Source organism: Manis javanica, chromosome 16 (genome assembly GCF_040802235.1).
Source record: "Manis javanica isolate MJ-LG chromosome 16, MJ_LKY, whole genome shotgun sequence".
NCBI classification, from domain to species: domain Eukaryota; kingdom Metazoa; phylum Chordata; class Mammalia; order Pholidota; family Manidae; genus Manis; species Manis javanica.
The window spans coordinates 10,147,563-10,167,199 of NC_133171.1; the positions used below are offsets into that span (position 1 = coordinate 10,147,563).

Sequence of the window (19,637 nt, forward strand, 5' to 3'; positions counted from 1 at the left end):
CCTTCAGTTTTGCTTCATTGTTATACTCCACAAATGAGGGGAATCATTTGGCATTTGTCTTCCTCTTCCTGGCTTATTTCACTGAGCATAACACCCTCCAGCTCCATTCATGTTGTTGCAAATGGTAGGATTTGTTTTCTTCTTATGGCTGAATAGTATTCCATTGTGTATATGTACCACATCTTCTTTATCCATTCATATACTGGTGGACACTTAGGTTGCTTCCATATCTTGGCTATTGTAAAAAGTGCTGCAATAAACATAGGGGTGCATATGTCTTTTTGAATCTGGGGTCTTGTTTCCTTTGGGTAAATTCCTAGGAGTGGAATTCCTGGGTCAAATGGTATTTCTATTTTTGGTTTTTTGAGGAGCCTCCATATTGCTTTGCACAGTGGTTGAATTAGCTTACATTCCCACCAGCAGTGTAGGAGAGGGTTCCCCTTTCTCCACATCCTCGCCAGCATTTCTTGTTCTTAGTCTTTTCGATGCTGGGCATCCTTACTACTGTGAGGTGATATTTCATTGTGGTTTTAATTTTCATTTCCCTCATGATGAGTGACGTGGACCATTTTTTCATGTGTCTGTTGGCCATCTGAATTTCTTCTTTGGAGAAATGTCACCTCATTTATTAATCACGTTATTTGCTTTTTGGGTGTTGAGGCATGTAAATTCTTTATATATTTTGGATGTTAACCCCTTGTCAGATATGTCATTTACAAATACATTCTCCCACATTGTAGGATGCCTTTTTGTTCTGTTGGTGGTGCCCTTTGCTGTACAGAAACTTTTTCGTTTGATGTAGTCCCATGACTTCATCTTTGCTTTTGTTTCCCTTTCTCACAGAGATGCGTTCAGGAAGACGTTGCTCATGCTTATATTCAGCAGATGTTTGCCTATGTTGTCTTCCAAGAGTTTTATAGTTTCATGACTTACATTCAAGTCTTTAATCCATTTTGAGTTTACTTTTGTGTATGGGGTTAAACAATAATCCAGTTTCATTCTCTTGCAGCTGTCCAGTTTTGCCAACACCAGCTGTTGAAGAGGCTGTCATTTCCCCATTGTATGTCCATGGCTCCTTTGTCATACATTAATTGACCATATATGTTTGGGCTTATATCAGGGCTCTCTAGTCTGTTCCATTGGTCTATGGATCTGTTCTTGTGCCAGTACCAAATTGTCTTGATTACTGTGGCTTTGTAGTAGAGCTTGAAGTTGGGGAGCATAATTCCTCCTGCTTTATTCTTCCTTCTCAGGGTTGCTTTGGCTATTTGAGGTCTTTTGTGGTTTCCATATGAATTTTAGGATGATTTTCTCTAGTTCATTGAAGAATGCTCTTGGTATTTTGATAGGAATTCCATTGAATTTATAGATTGCTTTAGGCAGAATGGTCATTTCGACAATATTAATTCTTCCTATCCATGAGCATGGGATGTGTTTCCCTTTATTGGTATCTTTAATTTCTCTCATGAGTGTCTTGCAGTTTTCAGAGTATAGGTCTTTCACTTCCTTGGTTAGGTTTATTCCTAGGTATTTTATTCTTTTTAATGCAACTGTGAATGGAATTGTTTTCCTGATTTTTCTCTCTGCTAGTTCATTGTTAGTGTATAGGAATGCCACAGATTTCTGTGTATTAATTTTGTATCCTGCATCTTTGCTGAATTCAGATATTAGATCTAGTGGTTTTGGAGTGGATTCTTTAGGGTTTGTTATGTATAATATCATGTCATCTGCAAACAGGGGGACAGTTTAACTTCTTCCTTGCCAATCTGGATGCCTTTTATTTCTTTGTGTTGTCTGATTGCTATGGCTAGGACCTCCAGAACTATGCTGAATAGAAGTGAAGAAAGTGGGCATCTTTGTCTAGTTCCCGATCTTAAAGGAAAAGCTTTTAGCTTCTTGCTGTTAAGTATAATGTTGGCTGTGGGTTTGTCATATATAGCCTTTATTATGTTGAGGTACTTGCCCTCTGCACCAATTTTATTGAGAGTTCTTAGCATGAATGGGTGTTGAATATTGTCAAATGCTTTTTCAGCATCTATGGAGATGATCATGTGGTTTTTGTCCTTTTTGTTGATGTGGCAGATGACATTGATGTATTTTCAAATGTTGTACCATCCTTGCATCCCTGGAATAAATCCTACTTGATCATGATGAATGATCTTTTTGGTGTATTTTTGAATTCAGTTTGCTAATATTTTGTTTAGTATTTTTGCATCTATGTTCATCAGAGATATTGGCCTGTAATTTTCTTTTTTGTGGTGTCTTTGCCTGGTTTTGGTATTAGAGTGATGCTGGCCTCATAGAATGAGTTTGGAAGTATTCCCTCCTCTTCTATTATTTGGAAAACTTTAAGGAGAATGGGTATTACGTCTTCACTAAATGTTTGATAAAATTCAGTGGTGAAGCCATCTGGTCCAGGATTTTTTGTTTTTAGGTAGTTTTTTGATTACCAATTCAATTTCATTGCTGATAATTGGTCTTTTCAGATTTTCTATTTCTTCCTTAGTCCACTTTGGAAGGTTGTATTTTTCTAGAAAGTTGTCCATTTCTTCTAGGTTATCCAGTTTGTAAGCATATGATTTTTCATAGTATTCTCTAATAATTCTTTGTATTTCTGTGGTGTCCATCATGATTTTTCCTTTCTTACTTCTGATTCTGTTTATGTGAGTCGACTCTCTTTTTTACTTGATAAGTCTGGCTAGAGGTTTATCTATCTTGTTTATTTTCTCAAAGAACCAGCTTTTGGTTTCATTGATTCTTTCTGTTGTTTTATTCTTCTCAATTTCATTTATTTCTGCTCTAATCTTTATTATGTCCCTTTTTCTACTGACTTTGGGTCTCATTGTTGTTCTTTTACTAGTTTCCTTAATTGTGAGTTTAGACTGCTTATATCGGATTGTTCTTCTTTCCTGAGGCAGGCCTGTATTGCAATATACTTTCCTCTTAGCACAGCCTTGGCTGCATCCCACAGATTTTTCAGTGTTGAATTATTGTTGTCATTTATCTCCATATATTGCTTGATCTCTGTTTTTATTTGGCCATTGATCCATTGGTTATTTAGGAGCATGTTGTGAAGCATCCATGTGTTTGTGGGATTTTTCATTTTCTTTGTGTAATTTATTTCTAGTTTCATACCTTTGTGGTCTGAGAAACTGGTTGGTACAATTTCAATCTTTTTTAATTTATTGAGGCTCTTTTTGTGGCCTAGTATATGACCTATTCTTGAAAATGTTCCATGTGCACTTGAGAAGAATGTGTATTCTGTTGCTTTTGGGTGTAGAGTTCTGCAGATGTCTGTTAGGTCCATCTGTTCTAATGTGTTGTTCAGTGCCTCTGTGTCCTTACTTATTTTCTTTCTGATTGATCTGTCCTTCAGAGTGAGTGGAGTGTTGAAGTCTCCTAGAATGAATGCATTGTATTCTATTTCCCCTTTTAATTCAGTTAGTATTTGTTTCACATATGTCGGTGCTCCTGTGTTGGGAGCATAGATATTTATAGTGGTTATATCTTCTTGTTGAATAGACCCCTTTATCATTATGTAATGTCCTTCTTTGTCTCTTGTGACTTTCTTTGTTTTGAAGTCTATTTTGTTTGATACAAGTACTGCAACTCCTGCTTTTTTTCTCTCTATTAGTTGCATGAAATACCTTTTTCCATCACTTCACTTTTATTCTGTGTATGTCTTTGGTTTAAAGTGAGTCTCTTGTAAGAAGCATATAGATGGGTCTTGTTTTTTTATCCATCCAGTGTCTCTATGTCTTTTGATAGGTGCATTCAGTCCATTTACATTTAGGGTGATTATCGACAGGTATGTGCTTATTGCCATTGCAGACTTTAGATTTGTGGTTACCGGAGGTTCAAGGCTAACTTCCTTACTATCTAAGAGTCTAACTTAACTCACTTAAAATGCTGTTATACACACAATCTAAAGGTTCTTTTATTTTTTCTCCTCCTTTTCTTCCTCCTCCATTCTTTATATATTAGGTATCATATTCTGTACTCTTTGTCTATCCCTTGATTGACTCTGGGGATAGTTAATTTAATTTTGCATCTGCTTAGTAACAAGCTGTTCTACTTTATTTACTGTGGTTTTATTACCTGTGGTGACAGCTATTCAACCTTAGGAACACCTCCATTTTTAACAGTCCCTCCAAAATAGACTGTAGAGATAGTTTGTGGGAGGTAAATTCTCTCAGCTTTTGCTTATCTGAAAATTGTTTAATCTCTCCTTCAAATTTAAATGGTAATTTTGCCAGATAAAGTACTCTTGGTTCCAGGCCCTTCTGCTTCATTGCATTAAATATATCATGTCACTCTCTTCTGGCCTCTAAGGTTTCTGTTGAGAAGTCGGATGATAGCCTGATGGGTTTTCCTTTGCATGTGATCTTTTTTCTCTGTCTGGCTGCTTTTAATAGTTTGTCCTTATCCTTGATCTTTGCCATTTTAATTATTATATGTCTTGGTGTTGTCTTCCTTGGGTCCCTTGTGTTGGGAGATCTGTAGATCTCCATGGCCTGAGAGATTATCTCCTTCCCCAGATTGGGGAAGTTTTCAGCAATTACCTCCTCAAAGACACTTTCTATCCTTTTCTCTCTTCTTCTTCTGGTATCCCTATTATGCAAATATCATTCTGTTTGGATTGGTCACACAGTTCTCTCAGTATTCTTTCATTCTTAGAGATCCTTTTTTCTCTCTGTGCCTCAGCTTCTTTGTATTCCTTGTCTCTGGTTTCTGTTTCATTTATCGTCTCCGCCACCATATCCAACCTGCTTAATACCCTCCACTGTGCTCTTCAATGATTAGATCTCCAACCATAATTCATTCTTGAGTTCTTGGATATCTTTCTGTACCTCCATTAGCATGTTGATGATTTTTATTTTGAACTCCCTTTCAGGAAGAGTCTTAAGGTCCATGTCATTTAAATCTTTCTCCGGAGTTATATTAATTTTACTGTGGACCAGGTTCTTTGGCATTTCATATTTGTACATGGCGCCCTCTAGTGTCCAAAAGCTCTACTCTCTGGAGCTGCTCAGCCCCTGAAGAAATGTTAGGGGTTACAGGGGATCCGTATTGGTGCCTGGGGGGAGGAAAGAGCTGTTTCCTGCTTCCCGGCTTCTATGCCTGTCTCCACTGCCTGAACCAGTGGGCTGAGCACACGGTATAAGCCTCTATGCTTTGCATTTGTAGTTGCTGTAGACAGATCTTCCCCTCTGGCTTGCCTAATGCCAGGGTAGGGTTTGCTGGTTTTGGAGCCAGGTGGGGCTTGCCAGGAGAAAGGCGCAGTAGGCTGTGTATCACAGAAGGGGTCCTTGGAGCTGTGTAGCCAGCCAGGGAGCCAGAGCACCTGGAAATCATGAAATCTCCCAACCTGCTGGGCAGAGTTCACCTGGACAATTTTGTCTGTTTGTCCTTTCTCCTGAACAGTAAGCTCTGTGCAATCCTTGCCCCTTTAGCAGCCCTCTTGCTAAGGGCTTCCTTGTTAGGAAATTTCTCAGACTGCCCACCTTTCTTTTTTACCAGAGCAGCCAGATATGGATCCCTGCTTTCCACAAGTGGCTGGAATCTCGGTCTCTCCAGGAATTCTGCCTGTCTTAGCTTTCCAATCCCCTAATCACTAGACTATCATGAAAGCAAAATGAAATGCAGGTTTGTGCTCCCATAGTAGATCTCCAGGGCTAGGTGTTCTGCAGTCCCAGGCCTCCACTCCCTCCCCACTCTGTTTCTCTTCCTCCCGCTGGTGAACTGGGGTTGGGGAAGGGCTTGGGTCCCACTGGGCCACAGCTTTGGTATGCTCCATGAGGTCTGCTCTTTTCTCCAGGTGTATGCAGTCTGGTGCAGTCCTCTTTCCTGTTGCTCTTTCAAGATTCATTGTATTAATTATATTTTCATGTTATATGCAGTTTTAGGAGGAAGCCTCTTTCTCACCTTTCAGGCCACCATCTTTAATCCTTTTTCTGGTCTCACTTATAAGTGGAATTTTAAAAAGTGTCAAACTCATAAAAATAGAGTTGAATGATGGTTTCCAGGAGCTCAGGTGTGAAGGAAATAGAGAAATGTTGGAGTGGATAAAATTACAATATTTCCTGAATCTCTCACCTGGCCTTAGTGCATCTCTGTATCAATAGGTGTTTCCAAGGAGTGGAGAGTAGTCCATCTCCATATCAATAGGTAATTACAAGGGGGAACAAGAGCATATGTGGACCTGAGAGGTTGGGTGGAGCCCCTTCTGCAGCCAGGTCACAAGAGACACAAGCGAGCAGAAGTGGATGACTGCTTGTAAGCAATAACCAAGTTTCTCCCACTTTATTTTTCCCTTTGACTGATTTCAATTTCAAAGGCATTTTGCCCCGGGATTTCCCTGCCAGAGTTACAGTTGGTCAAAAGGCACACACTTTCAATCATCAAATGTATAAGTTCTGAGGATCTGATATATAGCATGATGACTAAGAGTAATAATATTGTACTGCACACTTGAAATTTGCTAAGTGTATCTTAAGTATTCTCAGCAACAAAAAAAAGGTAACCATGTGAGGTGATGGATGTGCTAATTAACTTGATTATGGTAAATATTTCACAATGTATACATATAAATCATCACATTATACACCTTAATAAAAAACATCACATTGTATAGCCTTCAAAATAGAAAACCATTAACTACTATCAATCACAGCTTAATTTATCTCTTGCTGATTTGAGGAGGATGCAACTGCCTACGTCATGTCAGATGTTTCTTCACGTCAGGCTTGCTTTTGGCTTTCTATGGCAGGAACCCTTGCAAACAGCTTTCTTCATCTTGGAAGTTCTTTCAGCAAGCTAGGTCTCCTGACTTCTTCCAAATAAAGGGTATTGTGTTGCTTTCTTAGAATTATTCATAATCTTTTTGACAATCAAGTGTTCTTGAATTTTTAAAATTCTATATGCAGATAAAGGGAAACACAATTCCACTATCTATGTAAGTGTGTGCTCTCTGGGAATCCATGTTTTCTGTGCTGGGATTATCCTTCCTATCAGAAGGTAGTCATTTCCCTTGCTTTCAACCTGGACAATTTACCCTGTGGAGTTGCCACTTACGTTGGTTCTAATGTTTGTCCCTTAGGAATCATAGGTAATTCCTCACTCAACTTGCTTCAGCAAGAATGCCTTCAATAACAAGGTAGAATTATTAGTCCAAAATTCTTTATAACATGCTTAAAACAAAAACATAACAGTTTAAAACATGGAAGAGGTTTAGTCCAGCTCAGGTTCAAGCTTGCAACCTGGAGAGGAGAAGGCTGCCTTTTAAGACACTCATTGAGCAATCATAGTTAGTGTGCTAGCAAATGGGTGCATGGACACAGCTTTAAGGTGGGTCTGCCTTTGCCTGTATTACCCCTGCCATCACCATCACTAAGAGTGCATCTACTCCAACCTCTGAATAAGCTGGGGCTGTATAAGGGGCCATGTTTATGACTTTGCCAAGTTGCTTAAAATGAGCCCTAATGCAATTAAAATGGGATGTTAGGATTAATTTTATGTATGAACTTGACTGAGCTACTGAATGCCCAGAAAGCTGGTACAACAAGCATTTCCAAGTGTACCTGTAAGGGTATTTATGCAAGAGGTCAGTATTTGATTCTGCAGCTGAGTGAAGTGATCACGCTCACCAATGTGGGGGGGCATCATCTAAACCATAAGGGGCCTGAATGGAATAAAAAAGCAAAGGAAGGGCAAATTCTCTCTCTCTTCGAGACAGAATGTCCATCTGCTCTTGTTCATTGGACATCAGAGCTCCAGGGCCTTTGGATGTCAGGACCTACATCAGCAGCCCCTTGGTTCTCAGGCCTTTGACGTGGGTCTAAGTTACACCATCGGTTCTCAAGCCTTCAGAGTCAAACCAGCTTATAGCACAGGCTTTGCTGGTTCCCAGTTTGTGAACAGCAGATGGTGGATTTCTCAGCCTCCATAATTATGTGAGCCAGCTCCTGTGTGTGTGTGTGTGTGTGTGTGTGTGTGTGTGTGTGTGTGTGTGTGTGTGTGTGTGTGATCTCCTAAGTTTTTGGTTTTGCTGGAGAATCTTGACTAGTACAGTCACTATGAAGGATGGTTGCAAAAGGAGAGTTTGATACTGAGAATCTTAGTTATTCCACAGGAGGAGCTTGCCGCTCTGACCGCGGCCTGTCCCCGCAGTTCTCAGACAAAAGCCTTTGACAGGGGGGAAGAAATGAAGGAAGAGCAGCTTAGAGGCAATCTCTGCAGCTTGGTGCAAATGAAGCTGTCCTTTTGTCTGACAAAATATAACCCGCTAACCATTCTACCAAACAGGTACACTCCTCAGAGGTGCTAAGCATTCTATGATCTCTGTTTCCACCTTCTGGATTTAAGGAATAGCACGCTGCAAAAAAGTTGGCCAACAGCTATTTACTGATATCTACTTTGTACCAGGCAGCATTTGGGAGGCAAAGGCGGGGGAAGAGAGGACGTTCAGGGGGAACCATCTGCTCCAGGCACAGAGCTGGGGGCAGCCAAGGTGTCTGGGGAAAGAGAATTCACTCTCTGGGGTGGAAGGGATTAGGAAATAAAGCCTGAGGGGAGGTAGAAGCCAGGTGTGCGGAATCAGAATGCACCTCTCCTCTGTGTCTGAAATAACGCTCAAATAGGTACTGACTCAGGGTGCCCGTTAGAGTAGCTTCACCCTGGAAGAAATGAAGTTGTAAGGGTGGGGAGACTTCAGAAGCCTCCTTCCGTCCTCCAGCTTCTGGGAGACCCCTGCATGCCACTTAGTCCTAGTAAACTAATGGTTCCCTGGTGCCTTCAGTGAGTGGGAAACAAAGATGCCACACATCCCTACCACAGGTAGTTGTTAACTAGGAAGGCCACCACTCCCCATCTCTTCCCCACTGTTTTTTAAAATGAAAACAATGAGAGGCCAAGAGAGGAAACAATTGCAAAAAGTCTCCCCTGATGTGCAAGGAACAAACTAAGCAAAACACCGAGGGTCTTGGCACCAGCACTATAAGGAGTAAATTGAGATCCTGTTTTTGCCAGATGCCAGCTGTGACCAAACCAGGTAAGGTCCAAGACCTCATGAATCTAACCAACTCGTTGAGGAAAGTACACATTAAGCAAGGGGAAATATGGAGGAAAACAGTAGACAGGCTGTAAGAGACTACAGTGGGGGACCAGGGAGTGACCGACTGAGGAAGGGGCTTTGGGCTGAGATCTGCAGACCAGTGAGCATTGATTGACCAAGGGAAGCGCGGTGGGGGCTGGGGACGACCCCTGGCCCTTCATTCACTCTTCACCCTCAATGCTAGCAACCCTCCTTTTGTTCTTTTGACAACCTTCTCACAGTGACTATGGGCTGTAATTAGTTCCATGAAGACCAGGTGAGTCTGCAACTACTTTTTTCTCCTCATAATGCAGAGGCACCTTTCAGATTCCAAGGTGCAGCTCAGCTGGCAGGTCCTGGGTATTTGCAGATGCTGTGAGGAGGCTTTTCCTACGTTTGGTTTACAGTTAACCTGGGGCCCCATTTACTTAAACTACCATTGACCTCTGAACCATGAACTACAGCATCTTCATCCTCCTGCCTCATCCTCTCCCTCCCTTTGGGTCACTTCTTTGAAATTCTGGCTTTTTTTGGATTCCATGACACTGAATCACTCCTGTTCAAACTCTCTGGACACTTCTACCTCATCTATTGTTCCTTGTGCTGTGATAGGATTAAGTTTGGCTGCAAGCAACAGACCCATTGTAACCGTGGCTTAAACAAGATAGAAGTTCATCTCTCCCTCATGTGAAGTCTGGGAATCGGAAGTCCTGGGATCAGAAGGCTGGGGCTAGTATAGTAGATCTGCAAAGGCATCTAGAGCCCTGAGCTCCATGCCGGCTTCTATTGCTCCATCCTGAGGATGTAGCACTCATTCTCATAGTTCAAGGAGGCTGCTAGAACTCCAGCCCTTCACATTAGTATTCCAGAAAGGAGGATGGCACATGGGACAAAGGGCACATGCCCTCTTAGGACAGGTTCCCAAAAGCAATCACATGACACTGATTCTTACATTTCTTGGACAAAACTGAGCACCGTGACCACCTAGTGATAAGGGAAGCTGAGATATATAGTCTTCATTTCAGACAATTTCATGCTCAACCAAAAAAAATGAGAGTTCTGTTATTATGGAAGAAGGTGAGATGTATAATGGTCAACCACTAATCTCTGCACATATACATAGATGTGGGCCATGAGAGATTCTGACTTGGCTCTCATCCTTTATAGCCCGCACTTGGCAGTTCAACATTTTTTTAAATTTGATATATAAGTGATACCATACAGTATTTGTCTTGCTATTTCATTTGTCTGGCTTATTTCATTTAGCATAATGTCCTCCGGGTTTATTCATGTTGTTTCAGATGGCAAGATTTTCTTCTTTTTTATGGCTGAATAATATTCCACTTCATATGTATACATCACATTTTCTTTATCCATTCAGCCACTGATGAACAGTTAGGTGGTTCCCATTACCTTGATTATTGTGAATAATGTTGCAGTAAACATGGAAATGAAGGTAGCTATTCAAGATATTGACTTCATTACTTTTGGATATATATCCAGAAGTGGGATTGCTGGATCATACGGTAGTTCTATTTATATGTTTTTTAATGTTTTCTATAATGACTGTACTAATTTACATTCCTCCCAACAGTGTACAATGGTTCCCTTTTCTCCACTTCCTCATCAGCATTATCTGTTGTTTTTTTGGTCTTAGCCATCCTAACAGAAATGCAATGATTTTTCATTTTGTGGCTTTGATTTGAATTTCCCTGATAATTAGTAGTGTTGAGCACTTACTTCTTCATGTACATATTGGCAATCTATGTATTTTTGGAAAAATGTGTACTTAGTTCCTCTGTCAATTTTTTAACCAGGTTATTTGGTTTTACTGAGTTGTAGGAGTTCCCTATATATTTTGTATATTAACCCCTTTCTGGACATAGGGTTTGCAAATATTTCCTCTTATTCCAGAGGTTGCCTTTTCACTTTGCTGATGGTCTCTTTTGCTGTACAGTAGCTTTTTAGTTTGATGTAGTCCCACTTGTGTATTTTTGCTTTTGTTTCCCATGCTTTGGTGTCATGCCAAAAAAAATCATTGCCAAGATCAGAGTCAAGGAAATTTTCTTACATTTTTTCAAGGAGTTTTATGATTTCATGTCTTATATTTAAGTATTTAATTCATTTCAAGTGAATTTTTGTGAATGGTATAAGATAGGAGTATAGTTTCATTCTTTTGCTGTAGATATCCAGTTTTCCCTAAACCATTTATTTAAGAGACTATCCTTAACCCATTGTGTGGGTTTTCTGGGCTCTCTATTCTGTCCCATTGGTCTATGTGTGTCTGTTTTTATGCCAGTACCATACTGTTTTGATTACTATAACTTTGTGATATACTTTGAAGTCAGGAAATGGGTTACCTCCAGCTTTGCTCTTCTTTCTTAAAGTTGTTTTGGCTATTCAGAGTCTTTTGTCATTCCGTACAAATTATAGGATTGGTTTTCTATTTCTATGTAAAATGCCTTGGAAATTTTGATAAGAACTATGTTCAAACTGTAGATTGCTTTGGGTATTATGGACATTTAATATTCATTTTTCCAAAACAAGAACACAGAATATCTTTTCATGTATTTGGGCTTTCTTCAGTTATTTTCATCAGTGTCTTACAGTTGTCAATGTAGGTTTTTCACCTCCTTGATTAAATTTATTTCTAAGTATTTTATTGTTTTTAATGCTATTGTAAATGGGATTGGTCTCTTAATTTCTCTTTCAGATGGTTTGTTGTTAGTGTATACAAATGCAGGTGATATTTGCTGGGTGTGTTCTGACTGCTCCACTGACTAGCTCCTCCCTGTCTCTGTCCCTCTCTTCAGGTCTTTCTATGCACTGAGACAAAAACTGTTGACATTAGGCCAATTAATAACCATATAATGACCTTTAAGTGAAAGGAGGAGAATCATGTTTCTCACTTTCAATCAAAAGCTAGAAATGATTAAGCCTAGTGAGGAAGGTAGGTTGAAGGCAGGCCAAGAATTGGCTAAAAGTGAGGCTTCTTGCCCTGAACATTTTGCCAAGTTGTGAATACAAAGAAAAAAATTCTTTAATAAGTGCTCCTTCAGTGCATACATGAATGATAAGAAAGCAAAACAGCCTTATTGCTGATATGGAGGATGAAAGGTCAAACCAGCCACAACATTTCCTTAAGCCAAAACCTAATCTAGAGCAAGACCTAACCCTCTTCAATTCCATGAAGGCTGAGAGACATGAAGAAGCTGCATAAGAAAGGTTTGAAGCCAGCAGAGGTTAGTTCATGAGGTTTAGGGGAAGAAGCTGTCTCCATAACATAAAAGTGCAGGTGAAGCAGCAGGTGCTAAACTAGAAGCTGGAGCAAGTTATCCATAAGATCTAGCTAAAATCATTAAGAAATAGGCTACACTAAACAACATATTTTCAAGTGTTTTGAAACATATTTTCATGTTTGTGTAGACAAAAGAGCCCTATATTGGAGGAAGATGCCATCTAGGACTTGTATAACTAGAGAAGAGAAGCAAATGTCTGGCTTCAAAACTGCAAAGTACAGGCTGACTCTCTTATTAGGGGCTAATGCAGCTGGGGACATTAAGTTGAAGCCAATGCTCTTGTACCATTCTGAAAATCTTAGAGCCCTTAAGAATGATCCCAAATCTACTCTGCCCGTGCTCTCTAAATGGAATGACAAAGCCTGGAAGAGAGCAGATCTTTTTACAACATGGTTTACTGAATATTTCAAGCCCACTGTTTAACCTGCTCAGAGAAAAATATTTCTTTCAAAATATTAGTGCTCTTTGACAATATATCTAGTCACCCAGGAGCTCTGATGGTGATGTACAATGAGATTAATATTGTTTCATGCCTGCCAACACCACAACGATTCTGCAGCACATGGACCAAGGAGTAATTTTGAATTTCAAGTCTCATTATTTAAAAAACACATTTTGTATGGCTATAGCTGCCATAGACAATGATTCCTCTGATTGATCTCAGCAAACTAAATTGAAAACCTTCTGGAAAGGATTCACCACTCTAGATGCCATTAGGAAGTGCTCATGATTCATGGGAAGAAGTTAAATTATCAACATTAATGGGAGTTCGGAAGAAGTTGATTCTAAACCTCATGGAGGATGTGGAGGGGTTTAAGACTTCAGTGGAGGTAGTAATTGCAGATGTGGTGGAAACAGAGAACTAGAATTAGAAGTGGCGGCTAAAGACATGACTGAATTGCTTCAATCTCATGATAAAACTTTAATAGAGGAGGGGTTGTTTTTTATGGATGAGCAAAGAAAGTGGCTTTTGAAATGGAATCTACACCTGGTGATGATGCTGTGAAGATTATTGAAATGACAATGGATTTAGAATATTACATAAACTTACCTGTTAACACAGCAGCAAGTTTGAGAGGATCAACTCCAATTTTGAAGGAAGTTCTACTCTGGGTGAAATGCTATGAAACAGCATCACATGTTACAGGGAAATTGTTCATGAAAGAAGAATCAGTCAGTGTGATTCTTGAAAAACTTCATTGCTGTTTTATTTTAAGAAATTGCCACAGCCACCCAACCTTCAGCAGCCACCATCCTCACCAGTCAGCAGCCATCAACATGGAAGGAAGATCTTCCACCAGAAAAAAAGATTGTGACTCACTGAAAGTTCAGATGTTGGTTAGTACTTTTTAGCAATAAAATATTTCTTAATTAAAGTATGTACTCTTTTGTACATAATGCTATTGAACACTTACTGGATTACAGATTAGTGTAAACATAACTTTTATATGCACTGGGAAACCAAAAAATTCATTTGACTCACGTTATTGTGATATTCACTTTATGGCAGTGGTCTGGAACCAAATCCACGATATCTCTAATGTATGCTTCTATTTCTTTTCCACGCCTAGCTCTTCTGGCTAGGAATTAGTACTATATTGAATGTAAGTGGCAAGAGTGGACATCCTTGTCTTGTTCCTGATATTAGAGGAAAAGGTTTCAGCTTTACATCATTGAGTAGGATTTGAGCTGTGGGTTTATCATATATGGACCTTATTTTTTAAGGTACATTCCTTCTATGCTAATTGGTTAAGAATTTTTGTGATGAAAAGGTGTTGAATTTTGTCAAATGCTTTTTTCTGTACCAGTTGAGATGATTCTATGATTTTTATCCTTCATCATCTTACATCTGGTGTATTAACATTTATTGACTTGCATATATTGAACCATTCTTGCATCCCAGGGATAAATCCCAGTTGGTCATGGTGTATGATACTTCTAATGTAATTTGCTGTTGAATTTGATTTGCTAGTATTTCTTTGAAGACTTTTTTCATCTATGTGCATAAGGAATATTGGCCTGTAATTTTCTTTTCTCATAGTGGCCTTGTTTGGCTTTAGTGTCAGGGTGATGCTGGCCTCTTGAAATGAGTTTGTAAGTATTCCCTTCTCTCAGTGTTGAATTCTTCTTTAAATTTGATATGTAAATAATTAAATTCTTACCCACATTCCCTTTATGTTCTCCTGTGCTTCCTACTTTTATTCACCGTCATTCTTCTCCCCCTCTTCCCATCACCCACATGCAAATCTTTGCTGCCACGTGAAACTTCTCCTTGTCTCCTCCCTGCACATTCTCTCTGCTGCTCAGCCCCTGTTATCTTTTGCCTGGACTCCTGCAACAGCCTTTTGGCAGTTTCCTTTGTTCCTAGTGGTCAGTCTCTTCTCCAGTCTCCCTGGTATATGACTGTCTGATTAATATTCTTAATATCTGGAGTGGGTTGCCTCCATCTCTTACTCCAAGACATTCAAATGTCTCCCTGTTACTTATAGAATAAAACCAATACTCCTCAGCTTAGTGCTCAATTCTCTACAGAGTGATCCTAGGCTCTGTCACTCAACAAATGCTGTTAAGTTTCAAGTATGTGCCAGAGTCTATTCCAGGTGCTTGAGGTCCATGATACAAAAAGCAGATACACACACACCAAACTCCCACTCTGCGGAGCTCATATTCTCACTTTCCACTGTTTTGCCTCTTTACATACCTTTCATTCCAGGAAAACTGATTCACCTGCTGTCCATGCAGGGCCTGTTCTTCGCTCATAATATTTACTCTTTCTGGAACATTCTTTTGCCTATTCCTTTATAGCAGAGGCTCTCAACCAGGTGATGTTTTTTTCTGTGGGGGACATTTGGCAATGCCTGGAAACATTTTTGGTTGTCACTACAGGAGGGATTCCTGCTGGCACCTTGTGAGTAGAAGCCTGGATGTTGTGAAATGTCCTGCGATGTACAGGACAGCCCCACAATAAAGAATCATCTGGGCTAAACTCGGTAGGGCCAAGACAGAGAAGTACTGCTCTAGATCCAAGTCCTAACCATCCTTCAATGCCAGCTCAAATTTCACCTTCATGACAGGCTCACGATTCCTTCTCCTACTCCTTTGCTCAGAGCTATTTACTCCCCAGCTGAATTCCCAGTTCCCCTGCGTATTAGAGCAGTTTACTGGCACTCAACACTTTTCATAAGGAAGAAAGTCTGCAAGAACAGATTTACGCCTGATTCATCTGAGTTCTCAAAGGCTATCCTGGAGCTTACTCCACAGGGAAAGGGCCCTCAGACATTTGTTAGGTGCATGACTGGGGAATACCCAATGTCTGTCTTCTCTCCCAGACTTCAGCTCCTAGGAATTGAGCAGCCTGAAAGTTCCAGCTTCAGAGAGGAATCTTTCAGGCCTCTCCTGGCCAAACCTGGAAGGGACTCAACTGACATCAGGTCACGAGAAAGACTCTGCCTCTACCAGCCTGGAGGGAAGGGGCCCGTGAAAAAAGAGACAAACAAACATGGCAAGAAATATGACTCTGTGCAAACAGAGGTTTCCTACAAAAATAACTGACAGCAAGAAGGACATTTGGCTGGATGGGAGCTTGACCAGTATTATTAAGTGCATTAGGGAAGCCAGTAACCTTAGCTGCCCTTGAAATCCTAGTCCTAACAGTGCAGAAGCTAGGAGCCACACACAACCACACCAGGGGCTGGCTGCCAGCCACAGGGTCCTGTGCTGTCCCTGGGTCACCCCCTAACAAAGGCCTGAGCACAGACACCGCTGCTGCAGGGTGCAGGATTGTGTGTCAACCATCACTCATTAATACAACTTTTTCTATCCAAGTCCTGGGGCTGTCTAGGGGCCTGAGGTGTCCTGGCAAGACTAGGAAACTGCTAATCTCAAGAACTGGCTCAGTTATCTCAGAATTCTCCTGAATCCAAATGTGCCAGCTTCAGCCTTCTCCTCTTGAGCTGTTGGGAGCAGGGAGATCTGCTATGCACCACTTTTTTTTTTTATCTGCCTGGCAGCTGAAATGGCAAAAAGGTCTGTGGAGTCCCAGCTCTGCATCAGGCACAAGGGAGCTGTGCGACTTTGCAAAAGGAGTGACTGAACTCAGGCAGAGGAGAGGAAAAATGGCTAAAAGCTGCGCTCAAAGCCCAGAGCCACAGAGCATTTGGGGAGCTCGTCATAGCCAGATTTATTCCACCTGGAGGTATCTGTCACTCATCCAGCTTTACACAGAATGAATCTCACACTTAATAAAGCAGCATAACCCACCAAATTACTTCTCTCATCTGTCACCTAATCCTCTGTTTCCTTATGCTCCAGGATAGGGTTGGATGTTCAGAGAGGGTGAGACAAGAAGAAACTCACTGACATTTTCACCTCTTACCCAGGGTTCTGGAGGCTTGAGTGAAGAGCAGGGGGATGTGCGTTCCAGGGGGAGGGTTGATGGAGGGCCCGAGACTCTAACGCTAAGCTCGAAATCCGCCAGTCCAAGAGAAATACAATACCAACCACAAACACAAGCTACATACATAATTCTAAATTTTCTAGTAGCCACATTAAAAATACATAACAAGAAATTAATTTTAATAAAATATTTCATTTAATCCAATATATCCAAAATATAATTTTAATATGAAACTGATATAAATATACTCTCAAGATAATTTATGTTCTTTTTATCATACAAAGCCTTTGGAATTCAACATGTATTTTAGTTTTACAGGATACCTCAGTTTTAACTAAACATATTTCAAATACTCAACTACAGTGCCAATCTACAGTAATTCAGCCCTTTCACAAGGCAGCAGATAGTGCCCAGGCATTAATCATGTATCATGTATACAATGGGGGCTAAAATAACACATGAAATAAAATGAAATGGGGAATTTTTTATTATTAATAAGGTATCATTGATTCCTTATTAGCAAAGGTTCCTCATGAGCAACATTGCAGTTACTACATTTACCCGTTTTAGCAAGTCCCCCCACACCCCATTGCATTCACTGCCTGTCAGCTATAGTAAGATGCTATAGAGTCACTACTTGCCTTCTCTGTGCTATACTGCCTTCCCCGTGAACCCCTACACTACGTCGTTAACCATAATGCCCCTTAATCCCCTTCTCCCTCCTGTGAGATGGGGAATTTTTAAAAAATATTCTAGAAATCCCCCGTGAGGAACACATCTCACATGTGGTTGGGAGAAATACTTCGGAAAACTTGCTATAGCCAGGATGAGGGGAGGAATTGGAGGTGGGAAACTCCCACAGAAAATGCTGAGGTAACAATAGATTGACAGCTAAACTTGAACCTATCATGGATTTCACTGATAACTGAAACTGAAAGCAACCTTTAATTATTTTTCTAGGACCAAACAGACGACACAGGAAGACATAACAATACTGATTCATTTTATTATTGGAAAATTTATAATAGCTTCAATGTCTAATGAGAGTTCATTAGGGAAATTGTGAACCCACATGAAAGAATATTATTTTATTTTTAATTAAATACTATTTATTAATATTAAATATATCTGATTAAAATTATATTTAGAGATATTATTTAGAAATATAGCAAATATATTTGATACAGAATTAAGTAGGAGAGAGAAGCTGGATTCAACGTAATTGCTTATATGAGTTGATCTATGTTTAATAAATGCAAAGAAAAGAAATATGCTAAATGTTTCAATTGTTTTTACTAGGAAGGAGCATTATGGGTGATTTTTCTGGAATTTCCAATGCTTTTGTAATGAATACATATTACTTTGAGAAACAGGAGGAACAGACAAAATAAAAAGCAAAATTCAGGGACTCACTTGCCAGAGATCCCCACTGTGTAAATACTTGACTACATGTCGTAGTGTGTGTGTCTACAGGCATACAAGTGTGTGTGTGCAAGGTTTATGTGCCGTCTTCCTGAGTCTTCTCCTGAGCCTGATCCAAGAATAATGTTCGGTAGATCTGGAGAAAGGTAACTCTTCCACTCTACCACAATTATTTCCTTGGGTTTTGTTAAGTTGATTGAAATAACATTTCGTAGCTATTCTGGACTCATTCCTAATTCCCTCATCCCCAGTTGCTTTTTGAGAGACTGCATCTCTCGTGCACATTTCCAGCTAAGTATAGAATGGTTTTCCCCTTCACTTTATGTGTAAATAAGACAATAAATCACCTCTGATCTCCAAGTTCTAAACCCAGAGGCAAAGAATTTGAGATGATTATGCAGCCAAAAAATTAAGCCACATCACTGTCATGACATGGAATCATATCTGGCTGACTGCAGTTTTTCAGAGGGTCATTTTTCAATTGCCTGTTTTATATTACTGGGTTAAGAGGCAGAAAGAAAGCTGACAGTATACTGAAAGTAGAAATTTTAAACTATACAGAAAAAAATCCCCAAGTAATGATAAAAAAGTTTAATCATTAAATATTCATGAATGCCATATATTCAGTTAAGAAATGTATGTTAAGCAGTTAGGAGTGTGCAAGAGAAAATCATATATTGTGGGAAACTTTTTTCAGCAGGATGGAAAATTGGATACTCTGAATAACCTATTCAAGTAAAATAACTCACATACTGAGTAAGAAATTTTCTTAAATCCTTTTTGAACACTATGCTTGTGTAAAGTATATGCTCATCTCTGAAAATAAGTGAAACCAAGAACTCCAGTAGTGCCAAAACCGGCATCTACCCTGGAAAATTTAACAAAACCTGGAATCCTTGAGCTTGTGTTTTAATGACTGTACCAGGTACAGGTGACAAAAGGTAAAGCTTAGAGCATAGCCAATGTGAGGACTGAAATTGAGATTCTCATAAAAAGTTGGGACTCCAAAGAGCTTTACCCACAGTGAAGCCTCCCTGAGCAGAGGGGAACAGCATGGAAACTGGCAATCCTAGAGGAAGGAGTAAAATTAAAATAATCCCCTGGAATACCCAAAATTAATGTTGTATAACAACTATATATTTTATAAATTCCCTGGGTATTCATGACCACAAGTTGGACTTCATGACCATCCAGGTTCCTGTTACCTACATAGTCTGAAAAAAACCTCATGGGGAAAATGTAATTTGAGGTAGTTATTGATTAGTAGTGCTCCAAAGTAACTGGCAGGGAAACACAAGTCCTCAACTTCAGCCCAGGCCTCAAAGAATCTCCATAGATAAATTTCTAGTAAAAGTGAGCAGTTCACAATAAAAAATTTTTTAAAAATAAAATAAGGCACATTCTATTGGCTTTACATGATGGGTTAGTT

The 19,637-nt window shown here is 39.8% G+C and overlaps 1 long non-coding RNA gene across 6 annotated transcripts in view; it reads right to left on the bottom strand.

Moving 5' to 3' along the window:
- Nucleotides 1–19,637, bottom strand: part of LOC140846922 (uncharacterized) — a 135,895-nt gene that overhangs the window by 18,767 nt on the left and 97,491 nt on the right. For 2 of the 6 annotated variants that reach the window (XR_012126438.1, XR_012126435.1), the window contains 2 exons: nucleotides 13,874–14,028; nucleotides 13,442–13,511 (listed from right to left, as the gene is read on the bottom strand). The exons of the other annotated variants lie outside the window; for them this stretch is intronic. This is a non-coding gene — a long non-coding RNA (uncharacterized lncRNA). The remainder of the gene's footprint in view (nucleotides 1–13,441; nucleotides 13,512–13,873; nucleotides 14,029–19,637) is intronic. 6 annotated transcript variants of the gene reach the window in all.